The sequence below is a fragment of the Coturnix japonica genome, chromosome 8 (genome assembly GCF_054131305.1).
Source record: "Coturnix japonica strain WE chromosome 8, WE-NBRP24, whole genome shotgun sequence".
Lineage (NCBI taxonomy): Eukaryota > Metazoa > Chordata > Aves > Galliformes > Phasianidae > Coturnix > Coturnix japonica.
Genome location: NC_140670.1, coordinates 16,672,126 through 16,684,121, shown reverse-complemented (window position 1 = coordinate 16,684,121; position 11,996 = coordinate 16,672,126). Strand labels below are relative to the sequence as shown.

The 11,996-nt window shown below is 47.2% G+C and overlaps 1 long non-coding RNA gene across 1 annotated transcript; it reads right to left on the bottom strand.

Moving 5' to 3' along the window:
* Positions 1-1,778: 1,778 nt before the first annotated feature.
* Positions 1,779-4,015, bottom strand: LOC146759963 (uncharacterized). Its single transcript, XR_014948651.1, has 2 exons — positions 3,722-4,015; positions 1,779-2,167 (listed from the first exon to the last, which is right to left on the bottom strand). It is a non-coding gene; the product is annotated as an uncharacterized LOC146759963 (long non-coding RNA).
* Positions 4,016-11,996: the final 7,981 nt, after the last annotated feature.

Here is an 11,996-nt window from a genome sequence, read left to right as displayed (position 1 = left end):
GACAACAGCTGTGACACGCCACTTTGGCACCGTAACAAACACATCTGCTCGTCCCCACGTGGTTTGTCTCTTTTGCTTCTCCTAAAATAGCTTTTTGCAAAACCCTGCTCTCTGCTGCTCCATCCGCAGTGCTGCACGCCCTTCTCCAGCCCCCCCCCCTCGGTGCTGGTGCCACCTGCTGCAGGGCTTGTGACAGGCAGAAACACGGGGGGACTCACACAGCCCTAATGTTGCACTTCTCTTTTCGAGCTGTTGGGTTAAGCAGCGATGATCTGGATACCAGCTATTTAGCTGCCGTTTAATCACCTAAAATAGACTCATCCTGACCCCGAACCCCAAAGAAATGATGCTGAGATGCATTGCTCCTGGGTGACCACCAGGAAGTGCATCATTGGAAAACTGATGGAAGTGAAGTCAAAGTCATGGGACATTAGCTGTGAGGTTCCAAGTCCCTCCCACTTCCAGTGGGTGAGGATGTCAGGCCACGCTGCGCTCACCTGCCCTGAATTCCCCTCCAGCCAAAATTCTTCCAACCCATCCGAGGGCTGGAATATCTCTTGTCACTGGCGAAGATGGCGGGGGCAGGTTTCAACCCACTTCAGCAATTTTAAAGTGATGCATGAGATCCACGCAGGTTAAATAAGCATCTTTTATAGTCGAGAGAGACAGGGAGGCGGTTCCCAGGGTGACTCACAACAGCAGCCTGAGATACCGGGTTTGGAAAAGGGTAAATCACCTCCGACTGGTGCCTCTCTGCCTTTCGTACCAGATACCTCCGTTGAGTTGGATGAGGCTGGTGCAGTGGGCCCCACTCCTGGGTGTTAGTGGTGGGAGCCCTCAGACTCCAGCAGTGACACCCAGAACACAGTGAGCAATGTCAGCATGAGAGCAGTGGCTATGGCTGTGGCTCACACCATCCTTGTTTGGGAGCTGAGGAGGTTCAAAACGCCCCAAGAATTACTAGAAACTGGAAAAGCTGAGCTTGACTAATGAGAGTTCATTTTTCTTAACACAGGAGGTGATAAACCTCTGGCAATGTTGCCAATGGGCAGCCTGCATCAGCACATGGTGTGCTGGGAGGGCTGAGACTTGAATCAAGCAGCTCCATAGCAGGCTGCTAAGTATGGGGCTGAGCCCCCAGCAACCACACATCCCAAATTACCACAATGTCTGATGGCACACGATGAATATCCCATCTTTGGGAATGGAGCTCAGTGTGCCACTCCCGACCCATGAGCCCATCTCAAACCCACAAATGCGAGTGTGCTCTTTGGGCTAATGGGCACGCAGCATACTGGGATTGATGTGGTAGAAGAGATTGTGGACCCATGAGAGTCCTCAGGAAATATCGAGTCACTGTAAAAGCACTGCTAACAATGCACCAGCTTTGCTTTAATGTTTGTGTGCAATTTATTTTCTGTGTTTATGAAAATTTTCTTTGGCTCTCTCCAATTCCTGTTCGGCTGCGTCAGGCGCAGCATTAGGGGGTGTATGAAAAGAGCATCAAAAATGGATGTTTTCTCGTTGCAGAAGTCAGCTATACCAGTATCAGCTTCCACTTGGATTCAGGGCAAACCTGAGAATCAAAGGAAGAACCCCTTGGTCTTCTCAGATTTATCTGCAGACAAAGAGCTGGGATTTCCCAGCAGTCTGGGGTTGTTTTTTCTCCAGGCCGTTGTCTCTTTCAGTGTTTTATTTCCTTTGCTTTTGATTTGGACTCCTTCCATCATAACACCATCATAACTCCTTCCATCATAATCAGCGCTTTTGCACACAAATACAGCTGAAAAACCTTTTTCAAGCAAAGGCCAGAAACGTTTTGAAAATACCCAAAGCAGAATGCACTGATGCAGCACAAACACTCCCCATCCCCTCCCCTCCCCCCCCCTTTTTTTTTCTTCTTCAGGACGCTATTTCTGGTTTCTGGCAGCACATCAGTCCTGATGGGACGATGGCAAGAAAGATCCCCTGGGTGGGATGGAGCTGCTCAGGAGGTGATGCAGGCTCACACCCCTTGGGCTGGGCCAGCCCGGAGCCTGAGTCACTCATCATGCATTTACTTCTCACTCTGCTATTGGCTTCTCACACACACCGGGCAGGTCTCCTAATCCTCCTGCAGCTGGCACAGGTGATGCTTTCCTGCTTCTCAGATTTTCTTCTGCGATCTCTGGAGGACAGACTTGACATTCAGTGTCTGGCACAGGGAAGTAGGGTTTGGTTGGGCACATCTGTGACTGTGGTGGGGAACTTCTGTCCCACCTGCTCCACTTGGGGTTGAGCTGCCCGTGTTGTCAGCTCTGCCCCCTGACAGCCCAGCAGCACAGTGCTGAGCCATGCTGCAGGCAGATCCCAAGTTGCATGAGTGCTGCGTGCTGTCTCTTTGCCCTTCAGTTGCACAACAGCGATACATCTCCATTCCACATGGCCAGCAAGTACAGACATTTCTAACCCAAATGTTTGCCTGGGCACAGCATACGGTGTCAGCAACAGTGGCCTCTGACCCTCTCTGGTCTGTGGGAGGCAGATCAGCTGCTTGGCCTCGTGGCACCAGCTCAGCACAAAGGGCTGTAGCACACATAATTACAGATGCTCTTGCTGTTCATTGCCTTGTTCATGTGCAAAAGACTGCTCAAAACACATCAAACAGTATATATTTACTGGGCTGGGATTAGGCATTGTATCTCTCATGCAGACCCCACTTTGGAGCACGTAGGCCGGTTAAATGCGATCAGTTCCCCTTTGTACAAGGGCCAGTGAGGGGAAAGGAGCTGTCTGCGATCATGAGGGGCCTTGGTGCAGCAAAAAGGAGGGCAGTACTCACTCATTCTGTTAAAGATAATCCCTTTGCCCTATTAGTTTAAATATAATTCCCCCATCATCAGTGAAATTCACTGAGACGCCCTGGCAGCTGGGATCAACAGAGCACCTCCCAGGAAAAGCAGAGCTTTATGGCTGCTGAAAATCTTCCTCTTTGCTCCTGTGTTTGAAATAGTTTTTCCATGGCTGAGAGGACAGGGCTAGGCAGCTCTTTTTGGGGGTAGATGGGGATGCCAGTGCAAAGCCATTCTTACTGCAAGAGTGATTGCAGAGTAGGCTGGCAGCAGAGGGCAAGAAGGAACTGAGCTGCTGGAGAGCTGTGATTGAGCCATTGGGAGAGGGGGTGGCAGCTAATTCCAGTTAACGTGACAGGCAGTAAGTGGCACAATGCAACTGCCAACGAGTCAATCACAGTGACAAGCAGAAGTGAGATGCCTGGCAATGCAAATCTCAGCAAAGCTCATGCAAAGCAGGGTCTGTCCGCAAGGGCTCAATGTGTGTCTTATTTCCCAAATGTCAGCTCTGTAATAACTGGATGAGGAACCTGGTTTTGTGAAACAACCAGCATCACTTATTTCAGCACTTAAACCCACAGCCAGTGGCTCACTGTCACCTTTACATGCCTCCTTCCTAGTTTATGTTGTGCTAGTCCTTTTGTCATATGAACCACAAACCACCACCCAGTTTTAATTTCTGACTCTGGGATTTATGAATGCGCTTTTGGAACCTCTCACAAAATACCAGCAGCATGAAGAAGAGCAAGAAGCGTCACCCCACACACTGACCTCCCCTCCACCACCACGACAGCTACCTACACAGTGAGCACCAAGCATGGCAGCACAACCCTCTCAATCTTCACCACAATAAAACAGGTCTAGAACCATTCCTTCTCCCCTCCACATACCTGAAAGAAGCACAAAGGTTTCTCTTTTCCAGTTCCTTCTCAAAAACCCATCTCCTGCTGTTTTCCTGGTCATACCAGCTTCCTGCTCAGCTGAGCAATGAGTCAGAGTACCCAGATCAGACCTTCAGTTCCTCCTTTCCTTGTGGCTGCTCGAGTCCCACCGCAGCAGGACATGGCTCTTGGCAGGGTGGGCAGAAGACTCTTTAGCAGTCCGTGGACTTCCCAATACAGCAGCCCTTTACCCTCATCCCCAGCCCCTTTGCATAGGACAGGAGGCTCTTGGAATCTCAGGCTCTGTGGAGGGGAAAAGACGCAGTGGAAAAGGAAGAGTTTCAGAGCACTCACCCTTTCCTCCCCTGTGGACACCCAAGATGATAGCAGTCTTCTCTCCCAGCTCACTGACTGGCATTACATTCAAATGTGCCAGCTGTACACTACCTGTAGCCCACGTGTCTCCAGAACCCCTTGCTGTGCAGCCAGGAAAGATGTTTCCTCCATCAGCAGCAGAAGATATGCAGGCAAAAGTAAGAGAAGCCAACTGAGACCATTGGCAAAGCTGCCAGACTGAGCCAGTGCTGCCTACAAAGCAGCCACACTAATTGAAACCTGCTGAAGAAGTAGACTGTCTTGTTAACCACATGTGTAGGAAAGCCCCAGGTGAACCTCTTCACTAGTAACCAGTGCAGTATGCCATATGGCTGAGATCCCAGGAAGCTCTCTGTTGAGGGCCTGAGCCATCCTGCTCTGCTGGGTTCCCACGTAGAGCAGGTATGCAATTTGCTAGCTGCTGGATGCCATGTAGTCAGTTCTCCTCCTAACCCTATGGAGTCTGCGAGGAACTCACACAGCCAGGTCCAGCACCAGTATGTTACAGTGCAGAAAAGGTCATTGCTTCATATAAGGGTCAGCTGGACCACCTGTAAACAGCTCTGCAACTCCATAGCATCAGAGGGAGTGACTCGATAACAAATGCCGACATGAGACAGAAATCTATGGATATCATTAAAAAAAATCAGAAACCAGAAGTGGTCATAGAATAGAATCACAGAACCATTAAGGTTGGAAAAAAACACTAAATCACCTAGTACCACCTTCAATCCACCGCCACTGTACCCACTAACCACGTCCTTCAGTGGCACATGCCCTTTCCTCAGACACCTCCAGGGACAGTGACTCCACCAGGTCACACTTCAGATGAGAGTTCAGAGCGAACTAATCTTTCCAGGTTTCCCTTCCCTGTTGTTCTCTGTCCATAGCACGGTGGTCCGTCTGAACTTGTGTTCATATCCATATAAAAATGATAGCGCTGGCATGCCCAAGGACTGATCCATCTGCTCAGAGATCAAGCTTATTCCTAAATTGCTCAAGTACACCTCATGCCACAGGATCACATGCTCTGCCAAGGGCATACATCTTGGTAACAAGTCTGTGCTGAAAGAGCTGATTGAGAGGCATTGTTGTGTCTGTAGGCGCATGCTTTGCTCGTTCAGGGTAATGATGCTGCTCATTTCAGCTTAAAGGCATGGGGCATTTCTAGGTACCAACAGTTCACTTCATGTGGGTTGCATGTTCCCCTAATCGATCATCCTGCTAAGTAAGTTTGCTTTTCACCACCCTAATAAAGAAATGCCTCCTGGAGTCATAAAAACCGCTTTGTGCAAGTCTGCATTTAAGTTCTATCTAGATTTGAATGGAGAAATGGTTGTCAGGAAACATGACTGGGCAAAGACAAGAAAGATACATCCTAAGAAGATAGTAAGTGAAAGCTTTCCAAGGAGCAATAAGCTCTGGAGACTGGTAATCCTGGTGAGTTTACAAGAACTGATAGACTCCAAAGCCTGATGTTGAACAAGGCTGCCAGCACACATTAGCATCTTCAGCAGGTTGTATAACTCAGATCACACCCACAAGGGCACCAGCTGCTGCATGTAAGTGAAGACTATGGGGTTACATACATGCCTGGTGAAGCAAAGTGTCCTCTGAAGGAATTTCTAAACACTTGCCTGGAAGCCACTGGTGTTTCAGGACGACCTCCTGCTTCCAAGCGTGCACACTGGGGTTGGCTTCCAAGTTCCAGCTGGGCAACAACAATGAATGTGAGTGAGTACACAAGTCATAAGCATTCTGTGAATAGTCACCTGCTATTTCTAATAACAGCTTGATTCTATTAAGAACAACAGCTAATAGAAGATACTATAAGGAATAGCAGCTGTAATCTATTTCTTCCCCTAACAATAAAAAAGGGAATCATAGCATCTGTTTGGAAGAAACATTAAAGATGGTACTTGCTGTGGTATGAGGTGGTACTTGTAAACCTCGGTGGTGTGTCCTGCAGATGCTGTCAGTACAGGACAGTTTCTTTGGCCAAACAAGCCACCTGCCATGAAACAGTTCATGGAAAGCCAGGCGAAAATCTTTTCCACTGCTCACAGCGTTCAAAGGAAGAGGGTCCCATGTGAGAGGCAGCTGACCATGCTGCTCCATCACCCACACATCGCTACATGCTTCAGTGTATGGCTAAGGACCACAGACTGGCAGACCCAACCCCACCATTAGGCACCCTGTCTGCAATCTGCAAGCTTTCTAAAGCACGTGCTTGTTTCAGGTGTCTCCATAGGTGATGCCTCAAGGCTGATGCTGATGTCCAGGGAAACTATGCAGATTCAGCATTTCTAATGTGGAAAAACAACCATATGTTGCAAGTTGCATTGCCCCAAAAAAGAAAGCAGCAACATTTTTACTTTGCAAGCCTCCCCCTGGATGTGCCTCCAGGTAATCTGTGTTCCCATCTCTCTGGGGCTGTCACGGCTGTACCTCCACTTAAGGAACAAATTTCCCCATATGTGCATAAAGAATGTGAGTTGTTTGTATTACTATTGCAACCAAACTAGCTTTATTGAGTCAGACCCAAAGCATCTTCTGATTAACCACAGGCAGCAGCAGATGCTGAGACACTGAAAGAACAGCCATATTATCTCTAGCCTCTTATTTTTAATAACTACCAATAGTGTCCTCATCTGTAAAGCACTCCTCCCAAAGAAGTGCTTAAAGGCTCCAACCAGGTCACACAGTCTTGCACGTAAAAGCCGCTCTGGCCCTAGATAGAGCCCGCAGCCCAAGAGGCAGAACCGCAACATCCAGATGCAGGCACAGAGGTGCCTCGTAAGAAGCAAACCCAAAGCACTCATCACAAAGCTAAGAACCAAATGCAATCTCTCAAGACCTGCTCCTGGACTGAGTTCTCAGAACCATCTGTCTAAAACTTATTAGAAACAATCAAACTAACCAAATAAACACCTTGACAGGCAAAAACATGTTTCCAGATATTCCAGTGGTGTTCCAGCCCCAGCCGCTGAAGTTTCACACACACACCTGGCCTCTGTGAGCACACACTGCACGGCACTCACACACACCTCACTGAAGAAGCACTCAAGCACAACTTCCTGCTTCAGCAGATGTGTTTCCTGCTATCTCTGCTAACGCCTTCAGCCCCAGCACACTGATGTGAGCAACATCATAATTTATTAAGACACAGCACGCTTTTCTGCTGTTTTTCCCTTCTTCACTGTCATCACTGTTTAAGTCCTGGCTGTGAGAGCACTCTCAGCTCAATCAGCTGATGCTGGCAGCCCAATGAGCTGCAATCAGCAGATGCCTGCAGTCAGCAGCTGGCTTCCAGCTCCCACCTCAGGCAGACCACAAAGCACTTCACTTCTGTGCCCAGCACCTCACCAGGGAGCGGGAGAAGACCCTCAGCCCGTGGGACCTCATGAGCCCATCCATCGCCTGCAGCCACTAGATTCATTTAGTGCCCAAATAAAATAAACCAAACCGGGTGTGATTGAAGATAAAAGGCAAAGTGAGCTAGCTCAGCTTTAAAGGTATTAGTCATGAATTTTTACTCAAAGTTCTCGAAGCTTGTTTTGCTTTTTTCCCCTCTTATCCCTTTCATCTGAGTGAAACACAGGTGATGTCAATTGTGCTGAGACAGTCCCTACAATTTTGCTTACCTTTGACACTTCCACCTGTACCTCAGACTTCAAGGAAAGTCTGCGGGATGTCAGCAGCTGTAAGGCTAAAGGAACTTCTTTCCAGATCCTTTCTACCAGTGCCAAATTGTTATCAATTCTCCATGCATCGCCTGGGGAAATCTTCAGAAACCTAGCAGAAACCTTCCTACTTCAGAAAGCAGTGTGCTTTGCCATCTGCCCCCCAAATGCACCAGCAAGCAAGGAGGCTGTCCAGGGAGATGGTGGAGTCACCATCCCTGGAAGCGGTAAAAAAATGTGGAGATGTGGCACTGAGGGACATGGCTAGTGAGCATGGGCTGGTGGTTAGACCAGGTGATCTCTGAGGTCTTTACCAGCCTTAATGATTTTATGATGGCCTGCTTTCTGTGCTTCCTGTGCTCTCTGAGGCTTTCAAACTGCTCTGCCAGAAGCTGGGAACCCAAGCAGATGCCACCTTTGTCTGGAAGGGTAGCATTTAGAAAGCTACAGATAATCAAGTGGGAGATCTCTGTGGCTGCTTTACCAGAGTTACTAGAGAGAAGCAGCAAGAACCTCAGGATTAAATCCCATCAGTTTAGCAACTAAATTAATTACAGTGCAGATAGAGCGGATGAAGGAATGCATATCAAGTAATCAAGTAACACAACACCTACTCAAGTTAAACTCCAGGGACTCGCACTCCCTCGCCCCAGAGAAGTGTCTCTGGTGTGGCCCCACATGCTACAAAGTGAACATACCAGCTCTTCCACTGCTTCCCCTGGCCTCCCTCATTCTCATCAAGGATCAGAGCATTTTGTGTTTGTTTGCTTTTTCTCCCCACCTGATGCATGAAACACGTACTGGACTGGGACTCAGGGAGTCTGGATGCTCATTCACACTCTACCAGTGACCTATAGGTTAACCTTGGGCCATGCCTTCTTGTTCCTTAATCAAAAGGAACAATCCCCATCTTCATGAGCCTTTTGCTATACATCTATACTGCAGTTTATGCTGTACATACTAAAGGAATAATTGGACCTGCCTAGATCCCCAGAGTTTTGGGGAATTGGTTGTTTCCAATATCCTTTGGATAAAAGTATCCAAAGGTCAACTTGATTCTCTGCTTTTACATGAGAACATTTTGCAGATGGAAAAAAAATAGATCAACTTCAGATCAGAATACTTAAATTAAGCAATATAAAAGTTTGCTATTACTTTGTTTGCTCAGTGATGAAACAGCAGGGAAAATATAGCTACTGGAAACCTTTCAGCTGTGATATCTGCTCTTCAGATATCAAAGGAGATGAGAGCTGTTCAAATGTAGTAAGATTCCCTATGGACACTGTTTGAAGATCAAACATCTGTAACTACCTCAAACAGGACAGCCTGCCAACCACCACAGGGACATGGTCACACTAACACAAGTGCCAGCTTTTCTGTTTGTCTGCAAACACTGGGGCCAGAGAGTTGCTGAATCTCTCGCTGACCACAGAAGCCAAAGAACAGTAAACTTCATGGGTGATAAGAGTGATACCAATCAACAGGGAAACCAGCTGATTGATGCATAAGCCACACTCTGCTATGACAAAAGCACAGGGGTTACCTAAGTTAAATGAACTGGTCAGGCACTGCCAGCAGACAAATATCCCTAAGACTAAAATCACCTAACCAAGATAGGAGCTCAAGGACAAACCTCATCACATAGAGGGCCTAGCCTCCAGCTCCTCGGATAACACTGCTGAAGCTCTGCCCTCCAACCTGAGATCTGTGAGGTCACCAACTGAGAATTATCCTGGTTTAGCCAGACACCCCACATCAGAGCTGCTCTGGTGTAGAGCCTACAGACCCACCATTAAATTGCTCAAAGGACTCTAGAAACAAAGTTCACATATACATCTGGGAGAGGACTCAAAAGCATTTCTGATAGGAGGTACATCCCCAGAATCAATTCACATGCTTAAAGACTAATGGTATCCCAGCAATAAACAGAAGTAATGACATACTGGCTCTGGGCAGCCTGGTCTAGTAATTGGTGACCCTGCACATAGCAGGGGGGTTGAAAACAGATGATCACTGCAGTCCTTCTCAACCCAGGCCAATCTGTGATTCTATGATATAGTAGGTCAGATTACCATATCAACATTAAGAGAGAAAATTCCAAAAACCCTCACTGTAAATAAGACCAGGGATGCAAAGTCACTTCTTCCCCCAAATACAGAATTTTCTAGAACTTCAGAAATACCTTCAGGCATTAGACTTTCAGAATTGCTTCTGATTTCCTGATCTTATTTGCCTTAAGACCTTCTCCTGCAGTCCCTCCAAAGCAGAAAACAGCTGGGAACTAGGGAGAATTACAGAAGGTAACTCTCTGCTCAGAATAATTATGTTTTCTTTCCTGAGAACTGGGCACTGCTATGCTCCCCTTCCCTTACGTGGTACCAATCATAAAAGGTAGTTTCCAAATACATCTACTTCCTCTTCTCTCTAGCAGCTGTCTTACTAGCTTTCAGAAATCAAAGCTTTAACCACAATCAAAGATCTGAGGTTAAATCTCTAGATACGCACTCAGAGTCTTGCTGTAAGCCTATTGTTCCCCTATGCATCATAGCAGTAGCCTCTATATTCTCATACCCAGCTCAGCTCCCAGAAGACCTTTTGGAGGCTCCTAACCCAGCAGGTCCATTTTATAGCAAAGCCTCACTGCTCAGCTGCCCTTCATCTCCCAGCACCTCACTCCCCACACCTGGAAGGGGGAAAGAGGCACAGCTGAAGCTCAGCCTGCCTTCTTGTGAAAGGCCAGTCCAATTTTCCTCAGCAGAGAAATTACAAGCCAGTGCTAGTTTTGGTACAAGCTATCCAAGATGGGCAGTTGGGGAACCACTCCAGGGTTTACATATGCTGAAGGTCTGAAGGTGATTTTGGGAATCCTACCAAAGATACTGTGAAGGGCTCCATTTCCTGAGAGACAGTTTCTACCATACTAGAGTACTCTGCAAATGTTGGCCTTTGTCCATTCAAGGTAGCCAGGCTGAGTGGGAGGGAGCACAGCTCTAAATTACAATTCAGCTGATGTTACAAATGACATATTTGAGGCAACTTTCTCATTATTATATTATTGCATTTTGCCTGTGTGCTTTAACTCAGCTTAGATGAAGCCTCAGGAATGTCTCCTGGTCACTCAGGTCTTCATCAGAACACAGAGCACACACTGGGGCCAGGGCCAAGAGAACATGGCAGTGGGGAATGTTCCTGTTCTTTTGGGCCACTGAAGGAAATCCTTTCATTGTGACATGAGTGGGTAAGACGGTGGTCACGTCTAGACTTTGCAGAACTCTTCCCTTCTACATCATCAGTGCAACTGCTGTTAGAGAGAAGGGAAAGAGAGCGCTAGTTTGGTGGAAATGCTGGCAGAATCCTGATGCCCAGAACTTTTATCTGAGAGGAGATTTGCTGTTCAAGTCAGCCCAGTGAACAAGATGAAATTTGATTAGTCGACTGTCTTCTGTGCCAGTATGGCCAGAAATTATTTTAAACTGCTCTTCCTTTGGTCAGATATTTGATAGAGTGCCACATAATAATATTTATTAAGGGAGTGAAGAAATCCTGACTGTATAAAAATAGCAAGGCCTGGATTAGAAACTGGCTGGCAGATGAGGAACAGAGCTCCACTGTTGCTTCAGATTGCCTGGTGACACCAAAAAGATTCTGTACAGTGTTGGCATGGGTCGGCTCAGCTGAGGCAGATTGACATAGAAGGCACAAGGCTGATCTGGAGAAGCACAGTGAGAAACATGAGCTCTTTTAGATGACTGGCTGATATCCTGATCAAGAGAGGGAACACACAGAGGAAATAGGCTTTCACTCAGGTTGGCTCCTGGCAGCCCAGCAAAGCTGGAAAACATGCCATTGGAAGGGAGGTGCGTAGAAAGGTTTGCTTTTCTGCCTTGTTAGATGGCAAGTTTGTGCTTGTAATACCAGGAGGAGCAGTATCCACGGTTCTCATATAATTCACAGCAAAAGGACAATCTTCCTCCCTGCCCTGCCCCCAACCACAGTTAAAAATGTCTTTTGACAGGATTTTTTTATTTTTTTTTTGGCCAAAGATATTTTTTCCTTTATGAACCAGCACCTCCTTCCTCCAGTGATGTTCCTAGTGAACAACTAAAAACAGGTAAGGGACTGGAAGTCCCATTCTCCACAAGCCATTGGGTTTTACTCCCTCTTTGGATAGGTACAAGAAGAATCCCTTTGTAGCCACTAATAAAAAAGGTACCAGTTCATCCTCC